At 46.3% G+C, this 21,561-nt stretch overlaps 1 protein-coding gene across 1 annotated transcript in view; it reads left to right on the forward strand.

The window, feature by feature from the left end:
- Positions 1 to 2,870: 2,870 nt before the first annotated feature.
- PLCH1 (phospholipase C eta 1) overlaps positions 2,871 to 21,561 on the forward strand; it is a 182,196-nt gene continuing 163,505 nt past the window's right edge. Inside the window, exon 1 of the mRNA XM_054982420.1 lies at positions 2,871 to 2,948. The gene's annotated coding sequence lies outside the window, so the exon portion shown is untranslated. The remainder of the gene's footprint in view (positions 2,949 to 21,561) is intronic.

A 21,561-nucleotide genomic window follows, 5' to 3' on the forward strand; every position in this document is an offset into this window, starting at 1 on the left:
CAGAATACAATGTCATTATTGTGTTGAAAGGAAGAGAGACTCTGGGAGATAAATTAATGTAACTTCAGAAGGTCAGAAGTTGGCCATCTTTCTTTCCACCTCATACTGCTTCTTAAGTTGCTAGTTTTAAGCAGACTACTAAAATATAAAAACTAGACCGCATTTAAATGGTTGCAAAAATCAATCACAAGCGCATAAAATTTCTCAATTGAAAGAGTGATGGGTCTACTATTATTTTGGATCAAAGGAAGGATTAAAAAATTCCTAGCCTCAGAAAAATAGCTGCATTTAAAAGTCAGGTGATATAGAGTGTCCACACTACCTATACCACAGTCGCATGCTCTGTCAGAGTATGGTACCCTTGCAAAACTCTAAGTGGTAAGGCGTTTAGGAGTGCCAACATAAAGGCACGCCTACACTGAGGAACTGTCAGATATGAAGAATAGTCAGGAAGCTGACCAGATGTATACCAACAAACTGAGCAGAGCAAACATGTCATCAAATTGTGCTGTTATACTCATACCTGAATAAACGGTTCTTAATCATACTCGTAGCTTCCTGTCTGGTGACTGAATGGACAGGGTCCAAGGAAAGGTTAAGGAGCTGAAGTCGTTGCTCTGCAAGTTTATCCCAATGGGAAAGAAGAGAGTCCTCTCTAAATCAAGCCAAAGTAGCCCTCTTGAGTGTCAGAATGTATGATTTTAACTTTTAGAGGGAAAGCCTTCATCCAAGCCTGAGCTTCAAGATGATTGTCCTCATTTGGCTCAGAGGGCCATCCGAGCTACGTAATTTGGAATTCCAGAGATGGCTCACAGGAATTTTTGAAGAACTGCATTAAAAGACTCACCTATTTTATCAATCCAGATTAGCCATCTATAATACAAATGAGGCAATCCTTACCCAAGGGAAGGAGATTCCATATAGAACATATAAAAGCTCCTAATGTTTCTACTTGATAAAAAAAAAAAAGACCGGAAGAGGAAAATTGGGATACAACACAAATTGGAGCATGACCAGTGTGGTTAAAGTGCCAGGAGACCCAAGTTTAAATCCCCACTCTGTCATGAAACAAATTGAGCATCAGTGTAGATATGCCCAGTATGGTTTGGGACCAGCATATCTGAAGGGCCATCTACTCCCATATGAACCTCCCCCATTGCAGCCATCAGCAGCTGAGGCCCTGCCTCCTGTGCCCTGCTTTCTGCGATTAGAGGCGCAGCAACCCGAGATGAGCGCCTTCTCTGTCATGGCACCAAAACTTTGGACTTCTCCCCAGAGAAACTTGCCAGTCCCCTTTCATCGCCATCCTCTGCCAAAAGATACATTTTGTTTCATCTGAGGTTCCTTCAGTGAGCCCTCCTTCCTGCCCTGTCTTTTCATTGTCGTTTTAGCTTGATTTTGATTGTTTTAATGATGTGGTTTTGTTTTGTTTTTGACATTTTAAAGACATGTTTTTATTATACATGTTTTTAATCTGCTTGCCATCTTGGCCCCCAATGAAGGCAGAAAGGTGGGGTAGAAATATTTATTTGTAAACAAATATAAATAAAAGCAGTGATGGACAGTATCCACGGATGTCCCATGGGACTCTTGCTCCCCATCCAAAATCTCCTGATTTGTATCTAATGTACCCTGACCCTACATGCTTTTGACCACTCTAAAGTGGTTCGTAGAGTTGCCAACTTGGGTTGGAAATAGGGTTGCCAGATCCCTATACACTCCTAGTGAGGGGGGTGGGGGACTGGCACGTACCTCCTCCCTTGTGGATTCTTCTGTTTGTGCACATGCTCCTGATACTTGCGTGATGATGTCATTTCCTGGAAGTTATTTCATCTTTCTAGTCACAAGTGTGCTCCTGCGCTTTGTGTGGGGCAAATTCAGCCCATTGGGGGCCATTATTGGCCCCAGCAAAGAGCAGGAGCATGCCTGTGGCTGGTGTGATGGTCACTTCAGGAAGTGATGTTGTTGCACTGCATCAAGAGCACACCCAGTGTGTGCTTTCCTAGGTTGCCTGCCAGTGGCAGACAATCTGGGGGGGGAGGGGGGGCTTGCTACCTCTGCAACAGGGCAAACCACCAGGAGATTGCCCGCCACTGGTGGGCAACTGGGAAGCCTAGTTGGGAAATTCCTGGAATTATTGGGACTGGAGCCTAGAGAGGGCAAGATTTGGGGCAGAGACCTCAGTGGGGTAATGCCATAGAATCCACCCACCGAAACAGCTATTTTCTCCGGGGGAACTGATGCCTATTACTTGGAGATCAGCAATTCTAGATTTCCATGCCCCACCTGGAGACTGGCAACCCTAGCTCTGAATGTCTCTTCTGCCAAATTATTTATTGTTGACAGTATCTGTACAATATGTGTAGGTAAGTGTCTCAGAGAGTGTATGCGTAGGTGACAAGTAGGCGCAGGGTTTGAGACAGAAGACTCGGTCTTGATTTAGTAAGCTCGGCTCTGAAATAGTAAGAAAGTAGCAAGAGCAATCCATTTCTTTGAGCAGGCTGAGAGTGCATTTTCTTGTCCCACTGCAGATAGTTTCAGGCAAGTAGACGTGTTGATCAGTAGCAGAAGAGCAAGATTCGGGTTTAGTAGCGCCTTAAAGACCAACTAGATTTACAGCATCGTCCTAAGAAGAGTTACTGCAGTCTAAGCCCATTGACTTCATTGAGCTTTGAGATCCCCTCAAACATTAACCCCTTTTGGCTCCAGCCTCTCTTAAGAGCCAAATTCTGGGCCGGGAGCAAGCGCGGGGAACTCCCATCCGGCGGAATCCACTCCGGGTTTGCCAGGCTGTCGGCGCGCCGTCGGGGGCGGCTTGCTGTGTGTTTGAATGAGAAAGCAGGTTGTGGCGGCAGCCCAAGCGGAGTTGGTGCGCCTCGGAGACTGGCGGGCGGAAAGGACGCGGAACTCGCCCCGGAGTCCGGGTTGCAGCAGAAGGTCTGGCCGAGGTGCGTGTGCGAGAGGCCCGCCCCGGGGAGACGGAAGGGGGCTTGGGAACTTTTGGGGAGGCTGGAGTAGAGGGCGAGAGGAGGCAAGGCTTGGTGCAGGCTGCGCTTCGTCGTTTCAAGTGGGTAGCCGTGCGAGCCTGCAGTCGAAGAGCAAGATAACTAGCTCTGCCCTTGGAAACCTAGTTGGTCACCATGGTGCTGTTGGACTCGGATTTTGCTCTCCGGCTGCAGCCGGGCTTCCTCCGGGCAGCGGGCTAAGGTTCGAGCGCGGGCGCCCCCCCCCCACGTGTTCGTTCCCCGGGGGGTCGGCGGCTCCTGTCCTGCTGCGCACCGCACGACGCGCGCTGCGTGTGGCAAGCGCTGTGGGCTCTCTAAAAGCGAGCGTGCTTGAGAGAGCCCACCCCAAAGCCCCTCGGACTGGGTGGGCAGTCTCCCCTTCTCGGCGGGGCTGGGGGTGGGGGAGAGGGGGCCTCGGCTAGGTTTTTGGAGCGCCCCGGGGAAAGCCGAGGGGCTGCCTGAAGGGTGGAGGCGCTTTATTGTCTTCTGTCGGATTCCCCAGTTGGTCTCCGGCTCTCGCTGGGAAAAGGTCATCGCGTGGCCTCGTGGGATGCGGGACCTCCCTTTCCGTTTCTCACTCGCACAATCCGTGGAAACGCGTCTCTCCCACCCAGGTGCCAATAGGTGGCTTCTCCTTGCCGACCTCCACCTTCCACTCCTGCCTCGAGCTGCTTGAGAGCTCCCCTTTGTGTTGCAGAGCAAGAGCATCCCTTCGGGGCAGGGCCGACATCCCACTCAGCTGCAGTCTTCCTTGAGCAGCGCTGGGACTTGACAAAGGCAAGGTAGCCTAGTGGTTAGAATATTGGACTAGGAGGGGGGAGAGCTAGGTTCACATCCCCACCCTGCCATGAAGCATGTGGGGTGACAATGGAACAGTCGCCCTCTCTCAATCTAACCTAACTTTCAGGGTTGTTGTGGGGATAAACCAGAGGAGATCCATATATGCAGCCCCAAGCTCCTTGGAGAAAAGGCAGGACCAAAGCACAGGGGCTAATCGTTCTGAAACGTAGATGTGCTGTCTTCGTTTTTGGATGTGTAGGTGGGGATCCTCTTAGAAGTGTTCCCTTTCTTAAGACACTTGCTGTCTGCAGTTTTTACAAATACTTAGGTTGATCTTTGCCCAGGTAGCAGGGGTACTTTGGGGGGGTTGATTGAACAAAATCAATTCATTAATTGTTTTAAGCGATCTGTTGCTTACAGCCCTGCTTTTTAGATGTGGGAACACAGACGCTCATAACTTTTGCTGAGACCAGGTAGTGCTTGCCTGGAATGGAGGGCTTTCTGATCATTAAAAAACAAACAAAAGGGACTGGTTGGTGCTTTGCATTCAAAGCCAGCTTTTGTTTGGCTTCATAAGTGGTAGAAGTTCCTGGCCCTCATCCTCTGTTTTTGTATCTGCAAACTGAAAGAAACTAATTATGCTCCTCTCAGGGTTGTTGATGGTAAGTGTTGTAAAATACTTGGCAGACTAAAAAGTGCCAGGTAAGTGACAGTGTAGGACCTGATCCCACTTGCTTGGAAGGGAGCTCCATGGGTTTATATGAGAATTGCATCCAAGATTGTGATTCCAGGAGCATATGTGAAATGCACTCAGTACTTGAAAGTGCTGTAAAAATACTGAGGTTTATTGTTAGTAATAGTTTTAATGATAGTACAGCTGACCATAAAAGCAGCAGTGCTTCATATATATTACTTCTGAGTAATCCTACTTATTTGAGTGCAATCATGAAATCAGTTACATGTTGTATAGTTTGCATTTGTTTTAGTGAGACTGAATGTGTTAAAGAGGTGCTTCATGGCCATTCTCTTACATGGATATCACTTCTGTGTAGGGAACAGCAAGAGAGCTCTGTATGCCTGAAGTTATGATCATGCCTGAAGTTATGACTTCTCAGCTGTGTGTGTGACAAAATAGGCTGTGTGATAAGTGCACACTTGATGATGGTCCTTTATTTCCATTGCATTAGAAACTGGTGATAGGCATAGCAATCATAATTAGTACAGGACTGCAGATTTAATTTTTTTCTTGATTTGCAAATTGAATTATCTCTGTTACCTAACATTTGAACATTGCTTTTGCACAGCAGTTTAACAGCTTGATACTTTATTTATTCTATGTACACCCTATGGAATTCAGTGAGACTTACTTCTGAGCAAACATGTATATAATTGGCCTGTGAGTAGCATTTTTTTTTAAAGCCACACATGTCCCAGAGATTTTTTTGTTACACTCTTCTACCTTCCTACTGACAGTACAGGAAAAAAAATGAAATATTTGAGAAGTCACTATCTTAGCTCTTCTGTTTTGATTACTGGAAGTTACAGATAAACAAAACCTAGAAAGTGTTGAGTCTCTAGCAGTGCAATCCCAAGAAGAGTTACTCCAATATAAGATCATTGAAATCAGAGATTGGAGTAACTCGTTTTAGGATTGCACTGTAAGTGTAATAGGGTATTTCTCTTCCCTAGAGATAAAGGAGAAGCTTAAAAGTAGTTTCCAAATTCTTTCCTCTTGTGATATGCACTTATGTATTACACAGATGAGTTGATGTATGGGAAAGCCAGAACAAAAGGGCACTCTTTGAAGAGGGCTTGATTGCTTTTCCTGTTGGCCTTCTTCTCTTACCACCCTGCCATCTTAAAGCTCTGGCAACGTGGCTCCGGAGAGCTGTTAAAAGCTTAGGCAGCCAGTTGCAATAGCCATATTTCCTTGACTTTCAAAACAGAGCCTTGGTCCCTGCTAGCAATCCTTGTTTACCAACAGAGTTTCATTGGGTGTGTGTCAATATGCTTAGGTTCCTGTGTCAACAGTCTTTGCAATGGTTTCTCTGTTGAACTTCTCTCAAGCAGCTGTGGCAGTCTTGTTAAGTAGTTGTATGATAATCAGGTATCCAAGTTTTGGCCCCCCACCCATGCACTGATTTGCAAACTAAGCATTGCAGAGTTCTCAAATGTAGTTAGGAGTGGTGCTGGTTATTGATCTCCTGGCTTTGTAACTAGGTGCAGAACTAAACCTTTTTGGTTGTAGGAGTAACTGTGGTTGGACTGAGTCTACTAGCACCTTTAAGACTAACCAGCTTTATTGTAGCATAAGCTTTCAAGAGCCACAGCTCTCATTGTGAGCGCTAACTCCTCTGGATCTGTGTTTGGACTGGAGAGCATTCTTGGCATGAACTCTTTGTACTCCAATTAAATCATATTTTTTTGTCTATGGTGCCAAGCCATTTCATCAGCCATGCAATATAGAATTAAATTGTCCGAAATATCTTGCTGAAGCAAGAACTGGGAAAGTTTTTGGGAGTGCTATTGATTTTGTGACACAGACTGTCACTGCTTTGACAATATCAGGATTCCCAATGAATCCAGAAGACAGACAGATAATTAGGTAGGGAAACCTGAGGGTGATTGCGTACACAAAGAGAGGAGAATGTAGCGCAAGCTAATTTGTGGGCTACTGAACTTCTATGGAGAGAACAATGGCTCCGGTAGTACTGTTTCAGATTCTTTTTTTTTTTTTGCAAGTCCCTTTTATTTACACCGTTGAAATTAGTTCTTTATATGTAGCCAGTTCTTAAAGCATGTTTACTTTCAAGTAAGTCTATTTAGAGGTGCAGTCAGCTTTAAAAATGTTTAAGATAACATTGTTTACAGGAAATATGTTCATCTTTTATTAGTGAGATGCTTAAGTTATGCAGGAGCTTCATTGTATGGCATAATTGTAGTAGTCACTGTAGCCTCATTCAGGCTACTTAAAATAACCCCTTTCTTGCAAATAGTGCATTTCTGTTAGTTTGTATCAGCCACAAGTCATTGAAAATTGCATAAAGATAAAAACCCCTTGATAGTTGCCATTTCTTGAATTGTGAAGAGTAACTATGGAAACGTAGGTTTTATAGTAAAAGAAATACTAACATGGTGAATGCCAAACTGAGACTGTATAATAGAGACAGATTATAAAAAGAGAGAAATACATCTTCTAGCTGTTGATGTTTATATTTTTTACCTCTTACACTTTGTTTTTCATGAGCTAGGTCAAAACTGGAATATTTCAATTGGGCCCAGCCTTTCCCCCCCTGTTGGCTTTTCATATGCAAAAAGTTTACTTTGTCATCTGAACAAGGAAGGTCTGAGAGTTGCAGAACTTTTTGCAGAATCTCGTTAAAAGCCTTTTCAGCAATGAACTCCGTGCTCTGAGTTCAAAGGAGCAATAATTGTTCAGGTTTTCTTAGGTTCAAACTATTTTGCTTTTATGTTGAAAAAATTCCTTCATTGAATCCAGTGGGAGTTTATCCGCTGTCAAACAGACAAGAAATGCCACAGCACAATAGTGCGATTTGGCAAAAGAATATAAATGGTATGAGAGAAGAATGATGGGCTTGATTAAAGAGTGTTTCCCATTTTTCGCATTACTTATTTTCTGTATGGATGGCATCAGCTGGTGGTTCTGGGTCTAACCACGCAAGAGTCATTATGTTAACAATGTCGACTCAGCTTGAGAGGTTGCCTAGGAAATGGAGTAAATGCTTCTGTCCTTTCACCCTTTGAGGCCTACATTCCAAGATGACTGTGGTCCAAATGTACCTAAATTAGAAGTGTGTGTGCGCGCATATGTGTATGGGAGCATATCGTCTCCTAGGAATAGTAATGTGTTTAACCACAACTGCTTTAACAGTAGAAAATTTTCCAAGCATGTATTGATGCAATATAGTCTTTTGTATAAATGAGCTTCTGGGAAGGAGAGAAAAATGGTGGGATACAAAAAATGTGATCAAAGACGGCATTTGTTAAATAGGTACAACCCAGCTTCATTTAAAGAATATTTATTTTGTGGAGTACTGATCAAAAGGCTGCAAGTCATGCATACTTCCAGGCCCTTCTATAGTCAGAGTGGGCTCAGGGGCGGATCTTGGGAAGGAAGGAAGTTCTACAAAATTGCCAATAAACTCCAACTGTTTGCAACAAATAGCCAGTGGCCCAGGATGGTGATCGAGAATTCCTTTCTGTTAATTCATTTCTGTCTTATGACATTTTAACACAAAGAGGAGGCCTCTGTTCCTTGTGGCTGACTGCTGTTTGTGTTCCTTCAGCATTTAAGCTTGGATAAGAATATGAGCGGGGTGAGTAGGTGGTGGTGGTCCCCACTTCCAGCATAACCTTGGTGGCTTTACAAAATCTGTTGACTTTGATCTACTGCTTTTACTTCCTGTCTACAATATAGTGGTGATATTTGTATGTATTAGTTCTTCATATACATTAGCTCAACCATTCACATGCTTTGTATAAATGCTAAATATTGTGTTTGTGGTATTGTTATGCTGAATTTTGATTTATGCTGCTTGTAGGTGGTACTTGTTAGGTAGATTATCAACCCAAATTGTGGGAGTTAGGAGAGATGGCTTTCTGGTCTCATATTTTGTTAGTTATTTATTTATGTCAATTATAGTCTGCCTTTCTCATTGAGTCTCAAGGCAGATTACACAATGTAAGATTAGTACAGTCAATATCAAGGACATTTCCATAATCAAGGCCATAGGGTAAATAAATAGAAGTTTACAAAGACATAGCATTAGCAAGAATCCAATACAGAGTTGAAGAAATGCTGAAACAGAACGCAAGCAATTCTAGGGCTGACATTAGACAACATGAAGTACAGATAGCACATAGGAGCATATATTTAAAGCAAGTAGGTAGTACATAAGACAATATAGTGGTGAAGTCTGTGGTCCCTAACTCATTAGAGAAGCTAAACTACAAGGGATGAATTACATGAGGATGTAATATATGGGGGGACCGTCTCTCCCCATATATTCCCCAGAGGACACTCCGATCAGGGGACAAACAGCTGTTGATGGTCCCTGGCCTCAAGGAGGCCCGCTTAGCCTTGACTAGAGCCAGGGCCTTTTCGGTTCTGGCTCCCACCTGGTGGAACGCTCTGTCTGCTGAAAACAGGGCCCAGCAGGACTTACTATCTTTTTGCTGGGAACAACAAGACAGAGTTGTTCCGCCAGGCATATGGCTGAGGCTGGGCCTCCGCCGGCCTAGGGGGGGGAAGGGGGGTGTATAAAACCCTCCCTGTGAAGGCTGGCCACCATCTTGTTTTAAATATGTTGTTTTAATGAATATGAATTTTTAATTGTATTTTAATTGTATTTTTAATATGTTGGTATCCGCCCTGAGCCCGCTTGCGGGGAAGGCGGAATACAAATTTGAAATAAATAAATAAATAAAAATAAGGGAGTTGCAATGTTAGCTGGAAAGCTGAGTTTTAAAAGACAGGTCAGAAAGCTTTGTCAATTTCCTCTCTCTACAAAACCAGCAAGATTGCCGGACCAAGGCCCTGAAGAGGTTTGTATGTGATAACCAATACCTTGAACTGAGCATGGTAACTAATAGGTAGCCAATGGAGTGACTGCAGGATGGGAGTGATGTTCAAGCTCCTGCTCGCTCCCGATAATAGTTGAGCCGTAGCATTTTGCACCAGTTGGAGTCTCCTAGTTAACTTAGATGGGAGACCTATGTGTAGTGCATTACAATCGTCAAATCTTGATGCTACCATAGCATGGATCCAAGTGGCCAGGTCAGCCATGTCAAGGTAACGATCCATCTTCCAGGCTAGAGTGAGGTTGTAGAAAGCGTTTTTTGCAGCTACATTAACTTGCTTTTCTAGTAATAGTGCTGGACTTTAATTGAGTCTGCAAGGGTCAAACGAACTCCATCGAAAGCGGGGAGGACAACTTCTTCTGTCAGACACAGCCTTGATTGCCTAAGCTTTTAATGTATTTATGGTGGCAAAAGTATGAAATAGGCAGCCCTCAGCTTGTTAGCACTTGCAGTACCCCCTCCAAACTGTACCCAAAAATCATTTTTATTTACTCTTTTACAGTTCCAAGTCTAGGAGTGATTATTTTATGTCATCCTGGAGGAAAACCTGTCCTCGCCTTTACCATTTTAGCACAACTTTATGATACTACAGTCCTGGCAGCCTTTCAAAAAGTTTTGGTGTTCTTCCCTTTATATACTGGGTCATAATTTTTTTCCCTTGGGTCTCTGGTTGTTCCATGTTTACTTCTATAGGCCTTCCTGGACATTGGATTCCTTATATCTCTGGCTCTTTGTTACAGCTCACAGTTATTTTCTGGGACTGAAATGCCCAACTTTGGCCAAATTCCCTGGAGAGGCAGCATAGAATTGCTCTAAATAAATAAAGTGTGGCATAGTGCAATTAAAGCAGGGGACTCCAGGGTGACACTCATGGGTATTATGGCACCCTCCAGCAGGTTTTCTGGCATCTGCCTAATGTTTGTAGAAAGCAGGCATGGCCAGGTGGGGCTTTTTAAAGAAGTTGCTGCAGTAGCAGCTTCCATCATAGTGTTGGCTGTATTCTGTCTCAGTGCCCTTATCCCCTTACCCTATATATTTTTAAAATTGCCCCTCTTACCCCTGCATTTGGGCTGTGTGTGTATGTGTATGCATGTGTGAGAGAGTGAGAGAATGCAATTTCCTTCCCCATCTTCACATTAAACAGAACCTTTGCTTGAAATGTTGCAGAGCTACTATCAGAATTATTCCTAACCTCACTCACTGACACTTTGTGGTTGGCTTTGCCTCCTGTAGCAGCCATTTTGTGGTTGCACCAGCCACCCTGTTTTGGAATTTTAAAGGGTGCCCGTGGGCTCAAAAAGTTTGGCCATCCTGTGAGGTTAGAGTATTGGATTGGGGATCTGGCTTCAGATCCTTAGTCAGCCTCAAAGCTGACTGGATGATCTTGGACCAGTCACTTGCTTTCAGCCTGATGTACCTCGTATGGTTTATGATAAAATGAGGGAAGGTAAAACTGTATGAGACACCCTGGGCCCCTTGTTGGAAGTGCTGGAGTAAAAATTTTGTTAGGTAAAAACTTCCATTTTTTTTAGTAGCTTAGGGAAGGATTGGAAGTATGTTGTACCACACAAGTCAATCTTCTCAGAAGTGCTTAGTCTGTAATAAAGCTGGTCTCATCCACTGGTAAGGTCTTCACAGTTATATAGCATAAGTACTTGGGCATAGCTGGGGTATCAGATGGAAAACTGAAAGAGTGGCGTTAACATTGCAGTATGCAATATTTTACATAAGGTATCTTTCCAAGGTTTTTGCCCACTCAGTGAATGAACTAGCCCTATCTGAGCCCAAAGTCTAACTGGATTCTTTGGAGGGGGCGTTGTGGGTGGGTGGGTTAGAAGAATATGAGAAGTAAGGTAGTGTGTGATGGCTTGGTGAAAAATACTTAAAGGAGGTTTAAATCAGCTTGCACTATAAATTTCGTTACCTACATTTTACAGAGCAGAAAATGAAATCTCTGTTCTCACAGCTGGTGCAAGGAATCATTCTTGTCCAAGTGTTACTCTTTTTTTATACTGTTGTTAATGTGGACTAAGGAGTGGAAGAACGACCACAGGTTTTGTCATGCTAGCTAGTTTTCATTTAGTAACCTGAGCATCACATGTGAACACAATCTATATACTTTATAGTGATGTTTCCTTATATTTTTGAGTAAGAGATTCTCCTGTGTAGATTAAAATGTAAGGCTCCCCACATGAGTTAATGACCTCTTTTGAATGTCAGTGAGCAATGTATACCATGTGCGGAGGTGCACGAAAGTTTAATTGATCAGCTTGTGGATTTCAATTTAAACTCTGGGTTACATACTGAATGTGTAGATTGACCACATGATTATCCTATGGAAAAAAACTTTCATTAACATGGTTGTAGTGGCCGACTGAACACATTGTGGGCTACTGTGGCTGACCTAAGCTCTCCTGGTTTTTAGGTACTTTCCCAGCCTTGCTGCTTAATCTTCTGTAGTTAGGGGGCTGCAAAAGTCTTTTTGGGACTACCTGTGTGTAGAGTTCGTGCTCAGCTACTGACTTATGACGGCTCAATGTGGTATGGTTTATTACAGCAAAAGTGTAAATGGTTGCATTAGAATCTAGTTCCCAAATGGCAAGGTGGATCTCCTTGAGCACATTTTTTCTAGACTGAGAGCAGAACTACAAGTGACAAAAGGCACAGGTTGGACACTTGTCAGCTTCCCTCAAGTTTTGATGGGAAATGTAGGCAGCTTGGCGGAATGTTGGACAAGTGACAGTTGAAAAGTCCATTGGACAGCAGTCAGAGAGCCAAGCTGCAAGACTAGGATGCCTACATTTCCCATCAAAACTTGAGGGAAGCTGACAAGTGTCCAACCTGTGCCTTTTGTCACTTATAGTTCCGCTCTAAGTTTTCTAATCCAATCCAAACCGTATAGTATATTTTAATGGGTTGGGGGGGGGGGGGTTGGAGGGATTCATAATTCAAGAACTTTGAATTCAGGCAGGATAGAAATTGCTGTGAGCCAATAAAATGATACGATGAATCGACCATAAGCCACAAAAACCTTAGTTGATTTTTGAAGAATTCCTTACTTCACTCAGAAGAAATCCTAATCATTCATTCTCCTGCCGCTTACCCCTCCTTCTTCATCAGAAGAGCCCTATTGGATTAGTCCTATGGTCTATCTAGTCCTATGGTCCATCTAATCTCTTTCCCACAGTGGCAGATTGAAGGGGTGCAGAGACCAAAGCATCCATTTGCGGTTGCTGCCCCTTATCAACCGGCTTATGGAAATATATGGAGGTCTCATTCAGCCCTTATGGACTGTAATTGACTGACCTGTCCCCCTTCACATTTGTCAACTTTCTAGCACTTAAATGAATAACAAATATTGTACTTTCACCTCCCGTTCCTTCCTGCAACCACGTATTTCAGTTCCTTCCCTGTTGCAGGGTCCTGAAATACCCAGAAGGCTTGCTGGACAAGTGTCAGGTTGTCAGCCTTCATTTTGATTTAACCTTTTTCTGTCAGGGAGGTGGAAGTTTGCATCTGCTGGCATATGTCTGTTCATGGGAGGAGGACAGAGAAGCAGTGGCCACCTGAAGCTAGTGGGATGATGGAAAGGGAGCTTAGTGGGAAAGGGAAGGACCAGAAGAGATTAAGAGGAGAGTGGTGGTGGAGTTCCCTGGAGTTACGGTAACTGAAAGAAGAGGGACAAAGCAGCCAATCCACTGCAAGTAATGAGTGACGTGGGGTAGAGTGCATGGGCATCCGAGGAAAAGGGAGGGGAGACAGAGTGTGTTGCAAAAGGGGGAGACAGTTCCAACCTGATCAGATTCTGGGGTCTGTATGTTGTACTGTTCTGTGGAGACTGGCCTTAGCTGACATCAGATTGGCCTGGGCCAGTATGAGGGCCTTTCCAGGAACCACCTCCAGATTATAGAGCTCCCTTCCCCTGGACAGCAGATGGGTGTACCAGACCATCAGACTTTCTGGGCAGAATTGAAAACTTTTCTTGTCTGGACAGCCTTTAAATGGAACAAATAGGCATGATACTAGTGGGTTGCTTTCAGGTTTCCTTGGGTCTTGTACTATTTGGAGTTTTTAGACAATCTGTGGTGGGTTTTATAATATGTTTTTATAAAAATTCTTTTAATTTTGTACACTACCTTGAGCACTTTTTGGGTGGAAAGATGAATGAATGAACTTGAACTTGGGAAAATGCAGTTCTTAGGAATTGAAAGGGGCAGTGGAGACCGAGAGAGGTGGGGCACTGGAGGACTGGGTATCAGGTAAGCTAGAAAGCTGAAAAGGCAGACAGGCATAGAGGCTTATGGGGAATGGTGGACAGCTCATTTTCAAAAACCGATTCCTTCTCAGTAACCACCAAGCTCTTTGATTGCTGGTCACGGGTCACTTTTGATAACTGTGTTCATGTAGTCACTAAACAAGAGATTAAGGTAGCCTCACAGTTTCTATTAAATTGGGGCTTTCATAAGAAAAGTTATTCAAGCTTCTTCTAAGATAGCCAAGAGAAAACAAAGACAGATGGCTTGCCTGGTGGAGTTCGCTTCTGTCCTTACTCCAGGGGCAAACAATAAAAAGAAGTGGTAGGCTGGCCATATGTCCTGTCAGTATGCTTAAGGGTCCAAACAAAATGACAGGGACCCTGGGGATGCAAAAGATTACAAACACAAGGTGGAGGAATATGTTACTGTCTCTGTTGTACCGGTAGGGGTGGGTGTTTTGTATGTTTGCCTGCTGGTTCAGTTGGGACTCCTGGGAGAGAAAAGTGAGATGCCCCCCTCACCATCTGTGTTCAGTGTAGGGAGACCAGCCTCATACTCAGAGAAGTGATCATTAAATGTTAGCCAGGATGTGACCCTTTCCAGTGGGTAGGCAAACTTTGCCCAGAGCCAGGTAGTATAATCATACTGTATTAAAGCAACTGAGTGTTCATTCCCGGCAGGTGCAAAAAAAAAAAAAGCATAATTGCTAGAGTGCAAACAAATGTTTTCCATCAGTAGATCCCACATAGTGCAAACTAGTGCTCATGATGGAAATCTTTGAAATAAATTACTCTAATGCTCCCTAGTTGCATGAGGGTCACTGTCATTGGTCATTGCAGCCTTGTAAAATTAGTAATATTCTTCTGGTCGCCTGTGGTGAGTAGCTGTTGCTCTATGGCAGCTACGTTGCTGCTGCAGTGGCTCCTGTACATGTATTTTCCATGCTCCTGCACTGCTTGATATGAACTGCGCCTGTGGTTTGCCCTCACTTCCAGCCTTAAGGGCCCTGCCTCTTGAGAAGGCAAATAGAATGATGCGTATAGCCTCTGTGGTCTTCTTATATGGGCACTGTGTGTGTGGCTCTGCCTTTGCTGTCAGTTTGGAGTTGGCACAGGTGATGCTCATGGTGGGGAGTGTCTACATGGAAATGGTCATAGTAGCAGCAGCATGTCTGAAAGCTTACCCTTTTCAACCTCAGAGCATATTGGGCAAGAAACATCAGCAGGTGCTTTCTTTCCTTATCCTCTCTTCCTGCCCCTTTGCAAGGTGTTGCTGTTTATAGCAAGTGACATTGGGTTTGTGGACGGTGGGCAGGGTAGTTGGACCGTGGAGGAGAATAGCTGGGAAGGGACTGCTTCTGTCTTGCCTCCTGTTGCACTGTGAGATTAAAATTGCATCCAGACAAAACAAGAGGCAAGAACCTCAGGACCTTGGAGGTTAACCCTGTCTGAGCAGATTTGGAGCCTAAGATAATCAGGTCATAGGGGTAGTCTGGGGTGAGTGCTACTTATCATGTAGGCTGCCCTTCTCTTACAAAAAGTAAGTGACCTTACTATTTTGATCGACGCGTTTATGTTTTCCAGGTTTGATCACTGTCTGTGGGGCTGCCTTTGAAGGCATCTTGGAAGCTTCAGCTGGCCAAAACCTTATGAATGTAGGGAGGGATGAATTTATCCAACCAATTTTTTTTTTTTTTTTTTTTACATAGCTACAAAACACTACACAAAACTATCACAAGGAAAGGGGAGAGGGAAGGGACAAAGGGGGGGTGGAAAAAGAAAAGGGGGGGAATGAACTACAAACACTAAACACTACACTTCAATGTTTCCCTTCATACTGTCATAATACAAAAATAGCTCCATAAAATAATGATGGAGTGGTTAATCATACAGAGAATAAACATTTCAAATTCTGATTAAACTTTCCTCCCCCTTCTAGGTCCCGGACGCAGTTCTCTCTGTGCAACTGCTGTTGCGATGCTCTCCTCCTCCTCCCCCCCCTCCGGCTCCTCCTTTTCTTCGTTCTTGGTGCAGCAGAGTTCTCCCTCTGAGGCGGAGGACATCTTGGGTTGTTTCCTTTTGCCCAATCAGGGAGGCAGGAAGTCAAAAAAATAGCTCTTCCTCTTCCTCTTGGAGCCTAGGAACGCCCCCTTGTTCCAGTTCTTTCCTGCCTCCAGGGAGAGCAGTTGTGGCTACAGTTTTCTCTGTCAGCCCACAGTCCTGTCTTTTTTGTCTTCTTTGTTCTAGCTCTAGTTTTTTCCTTCCCTCTTCCTCTCTTATTCTTCTCTACTCTACCTTTCTTATCTCTACTCCTCCCCCCCCTCCTCAACTCTTTTTTTCTCTGGGCCCAAGTCTATCAAGACGATGGAGTCCAGGGACTCCGAAGATAGCTTTATGGAGGGTGAGGAGGGAAGCTCACCAACGGCCGCATCGGCGGCAGAATCGGCTGCTGTACCCGGTACCGTCTTGCCGCCCAGGCTTGAACGGCATCCCGGCACCTTTCCGGCTGCAAAGCCGCGTACTTCTTCAAAAAAATCGCGACGCAAGAAGAAGGACTCCCAGGCATCAGGGCCAGTCGAGCAGGCCACCAGCAGCCCGTTAGATGCAGCCGCGGTTTTGGCGGGAAACCAAGATGGCGCCCGCGCCGATTCCCGCGCGGCTCCCAGTGCCGCGGTCGCCAACCTCCAGCCGGGAGAGTGCCCTGCAGGCCCTTCTACAGTGACGTGGCCTCTGCAGTCGATCGGCACCGGAGCCCATGGGACGGGTAATGTACAGGGCGACCTCGGTTCCCTCCTGAGAGGCGAGTTCATGTACTTTCTACAGACCATGCGGGAAGAGATTTTTCATTGGTGCCAACCCCCTCCCGAGGCAACAAGCCAGTCTTCCTCCCTGCCTCCTTCCCCCCCCCCAGTAAAGTGCGGCGTACATCCTGCCAGTGGCCTACCAAGGCAGCCCAAAAAGCACACCCAATCCCGGCCAGAGATGGGGATATTGTTGTAGGGGGGGGAGCCTACTCTGATAGCGAGGAGGGTGAAGAAAGGGAGTTCCTTTCAGAAGAAGAGGAGGAGGAAGAAGTCATTATGCCTGACCAGTCAAACAGGCTGTTTAAATCAGAGGACTATCCATACCTTCTGAGTAAGGCTCTGGCTGCCCTAGAGCTTCAGGAGAAACGAGGAGGGGAAGAGGCATCTAGTGGTACCAGTAGGGATTCTTCAAGACCCAGAGGGTGTAAAGAATTTTTCCCAAGGGGTGACACCCAGGAGAAGGTCTTCCCTTTTCCGGAATATTTTGAAAGACAATTAAAAGCAGAATGGGTCTCCCCTGCCTCTAGCAAACAATGCTCAAGCGCCCTTAAAAAACTGTATGCATTACCTTCTTATGCATCTGAGCTTTTACAGGTTCCTCGAATTGATGCCCCGGTGGCGGCGCTTCAGTCACCTGGGCTGTTGTCGGAAGATGGCCAAGGCTCAGTCAGAGACAATCTGGATAGGAAGGCGGAAGCGGCACTCAAGAGAGCGCATGAAGCAGCAGCCATGGCGATTAGAGCATCTTCCACCGCGTCCATCGTGTCCCGGGCGGCAGTAGTCTGGCTGCGCAAGTTAATCCAGCTGCTACCTGAAAATCAAAAGCGTCTGTTAGAAGGGGCTAGTAGAGTCTTAAAAGCAACCACCTTCACGGCAGATGCTACTCTGGATGCTCTCACCTTCTCGTCCAGAGCCATTGCCTCTGCGGCAGTGGCTAGAAGGCTTCTCTGGTTGCGCGCATGGCCAGCTGACATCAGATCCAAATTTATCCTGATGGCGTACCCCTTCCAGGGGGATAAACTGTTTGGAGATGCCCTGGAAAAGGTTCTCATCGAGACCAAAGACAAGAAAAAAGCCTTACCCAAGTCGGTGAGACGGTATGACAAACGACCCTTCAATAACCAGTCCTTTCGTACACACCATTCCTTGGCGAGACCACGTCCAGATTCCAAACGGTCCTCCTGGAGTGCCAACAAACAATCGTTCAAGAGAGCTAACTTCGGTTTCAGGTCTAACAGACAACACCAACAACGAGGGGAAAGGCAGGACTTCGACTCCAAAACTCAGAAGTCCTGACTCACGGCCGCTTCCGGTGGGGGGAAGACTACAGTTCTTTCTCCAATCCTGGGTGGACTCCAAGGCGGATGCCTGGACACTGGAAGTAATCTCAAAGGGTTACTCCACAGAGTTCAAGTCGCACCCACCGGATCGCTTTCTGTCATCCCCCCTACGCCGAAACCCTCAAAGGAGATCCATCACCTTAAACGCGGTACAACATCTCCTGAACATCCAAGCAGTCGAACCTGTACCTCGTCAAGAGCAAGGCTCCGGTGTTTACTCCCTATTCTTCACCGTGCCAAAAAGAAACGGAGACTGGAGGGCCATTTTGGACTTAAAGTTCGTAAACCGTTTCATAAAGCTGAGGCACTTTCGCATGGAGACTCTAAGATCTATCGCGGAGTCACTACGACCCAAAGAATTCCTCACCTCCATAGACCTCACAGAGGCATACTTACACATTCCGGTTCATCAGGCCCATCGCAGATTCCTGAGGTTTCATGTGAATGGTCTCCACCTTCAGTTCAAAGCCCTCCCATTCGGACTTGCCACAGCTCCCAGGTTGTTCTCCAAGATCCTGATCAACCCCATCGTTCGACTGCGGGAGAGGGGGATTCATATACATCCCTACTTAGACGACCTGCTACTCAGAGCAAGCTCCAGGGAAAAGGTGGCGGCCGACACACAGACCACGGTTCTCTACCTGCAAGCGCACGGTTTCTTGATCAACTTATCAAAATGTTCTCTTCAGCCTTCTCAAAGACTGCTTCATCTAGGAATGTTGGTCGACACCAGGAAGGGTCGTTTTTACCTACCACCGGAGAAGATCCAGAAAACCAAGGAGATGACCGCTCTGGTGCTGAGCCGCAGCTCCGTTTCTCTGATGTCGCTCTCCAAGTTGATGGGAACCCTCGTAGCGAACTGCGAGGCCCTGGACTGGGGCCATCTGCACACACGGGAACTCGTGTCCTTCCTCAGACCGTTCCAATCTCTTATTGCACTAAGATGCGATCGACAACTCACAGTGCCCTTGAAGGTCAAGTCCAGCCTCAGATGGTGGACCTCAGCACCCAACCTGCGGCGGGGGAAGTCGTTCCTCAATCCTCCCAGGCTGCAACTATTCACCGATGCCAGTCTCACCGGCTGGGGGGCAGTTCTGAAAAACCGACCTGCTCAGGGTACGTGGTCTCCGGAAGAGACTGTCCTGCCAATCAATCTCCTGGAAGTCAGAGCCATTCGCCTTGCTCTCGCTTTCTTCAGCCAAGACCTCGTCGGCAAGGATGTTCTGGTACGAACCGACAACGTCTCAGCCAAGGCATATATCAACCATCAGGGGGGCACTCGGTCCCCCATGCTGCACAGAGAGGCCATGAAGATCTTACACTGGGCGGAAGCCAATCTCCTCTCTCTGCAAGCCGAACACATCAGGGGCGTGACCAACATTCAAGCGGACTGGCTCAGCAGGCAGTCCATCCACCCAGGGGAGTGGACACTCAAGAAGGAGGTTTTCCATATGATTGTGGAACGTTTCGGGACACCGATCATGGACCTGTTTGCCACTCCTGCGAACTGTCAAGTTCCGAGGTTTCTCTCCAGGTTCCTGTACCCCCAGGCAGAAGGGATAGACGCTCTCTCTACTCGGTGGCCCAAGGGGCTACTGTACGCCTTTCCACCGATCCCGGTTCTTCCCAAACTTCTACGGCGGATAGCGGAACGTCAAGCGGAGGTAATCCTAGTGGCTCCATGGTGGCCTCGGAGACCCTGGTTCTCCACGATACAGGCACTGACGATTTCCCCTCCGATGCAGCTACCAACGGTACCAGATCTTCTGCATCAGGGCCCGGTGTGGCATCCCCATCCAGAATGGATGTGTCTGACCGCGTGGAGATTGAGAGGCAGTACCTTACCAGATTGAGGTACCCTCCGCAGGTGATCCTTACCCTCCTGGCGTCTAGGAAGAAATCAACTATTAGGCTATATAACACCACCTGGAAGGCCTTCGCTCGCTGGGCTAGGAGGAAGAAGGTTAATCCTCTGCGCCCATCCATCGTTATGATCCTGGACTTTCTCCAGCAGGGCCTGGAAGCTGGACTCAAGCCGGCCACTCTCCGCAAGCAGGTAGCGGCTCTGTCTTCGGTCTTTCCTGTCCTGGAAGGTTGTCGACTCTCCCGGCATCCTCACATCCAACGCTTCCTCAGGGGTGCGACCTTGCTAAGCCCCCCAGTTGTTCATCGTTTCCCTACTTGGAGGCTTCACGTTGTCTTATCGGCCTTAACCAGGCCCCCGTTTGAACCTCTCCATTCAATTTCCTTGAGATGGCTAACCATCAAGACTATTTTCCTGGTAGCTGTCACGTCAGCGAGGCGGATCTCGGAACTGGGGGCTCTGTCAATCAAGCCCAACCTGTGCATTTTTCACCGGGATAAAGTGGTTCTCAGGACTGACCCCACCTTTGTTCCCAAATCCTGTTCCAGATTCCATAGGGCTCAGGAGATCAATCTGCCATCTTTCTGCCCTAACCCTTCTCATCCTAAGGAAAGGGACTGGCATACCCTCGACGTTCGTAGAGTCCTCAAGTCGTACCTATCTAGGACTGAATCTATCAGGTGTTCCGACTCGCTCTTCATCAATATTTCTCCTCCCAACCAAGGGAAAAAGATGTCCTCGGCAGCCATTGGGAGGAACATTCGGTCCTGCATCACGGAAGCGTACAAGGCGTGCAACAGAGAAGTGCCTCAGGGAATTACTGCTCATTCGGCAAGAAGCGCGGCAACTAACGCAGCATTCCTCAAGGACGCCTCCGTGGAAGAGGTTTGCAAGGCAGCCACCTGGTCATCAATTTCCACATTTGTCAGACACTACAAAATGAACATTTTCAATTCAGCGGACGCTGCCTTCGGAAGGAGAGTTCTCCAGCACGTGATGTTCGACGGGGAGCCTCTCCCACCCGGAGAAGACTAACTGCTTTGGGAGTACCCAAGATGTCCTCCGCCTCAGAGGGAGAACGGACCTTTGGACACTTACCGTGAAGGGTCCTTCTCCTCTGAGTGCAGGAGGACATCTTGCCCCTCCCAGGCTCCCCCGTCTCCTGTTACTCCTCTCTGATACTTCCTTATAAACGACACCTTTCCGGCTGGAATTTTCTGTCTCTCCTTCCACTCTCAACATGCCGCAGTCGTTTTTTCTCACTGTTTTTTACTTAACATAGTTCTGCACACCGACTAAGTTTTTTCCTTTTTCGGGTCGGGTGCAAGTTTTTTCTTCTTGAAAGTTCTAGTATTTGATAGTTTTTTCTTCTACTGCTTTGTGGAGTCACCAGAACTGGAACAAGGGGGCGTTCCTAGGCTCCAAGAGGAAGAGGAAGAGCTATTTTTTTGACTTCCTGCCTCCCTGATTGGGCAAAAGGAAACAACCCAAGATGTCCTCCTGCACTCAGAGGAGAAGGACCCTTCACGGTAAGTGTCCAAAGGTCCGTTCTGGGTTTTTATTCTCAAAATCCTTTAGTTGATCTTCTGATAATATCTTATAGGCCTGATCTTTATATCCGAACCATATTCCTTCCGGGAATAACCATTTGTACTTTATTCCATGGTCCCTCAGAAGTGCTCCAAACTTTTTATATTTAAAACGCCGTTTCCGGACTAGAAATGGAACGTCCTTCAAAATCTTGACTTTCAAACCCATAAAGTCCAAATCCGCATTGAATGAGTTATATAGGATGGTGTCCCGAATCTTTTTAGATGAAAAGTCAATAATGATCTCACGAGGCAACTGTCGCTTTGTTGCATATTTTGAAGAAGCCCGACGGACCTCCAAAATGGCGCTTTTAACCTCTTCT

Source organism: Eublepharis macularius, chromosome 6 (assembly GCF_028583425.1).
Source record: "Eublepharis macularius isolate TG4126 chromosome 6, MPM_Emac_v1.0, whole genome shotgun sequence".
NCBI lineage: Eukaryota > Metazoa > Chordata > Lepidosauria > Squamata > Eublepharidae > Eublepharis > Eublepharis macularius.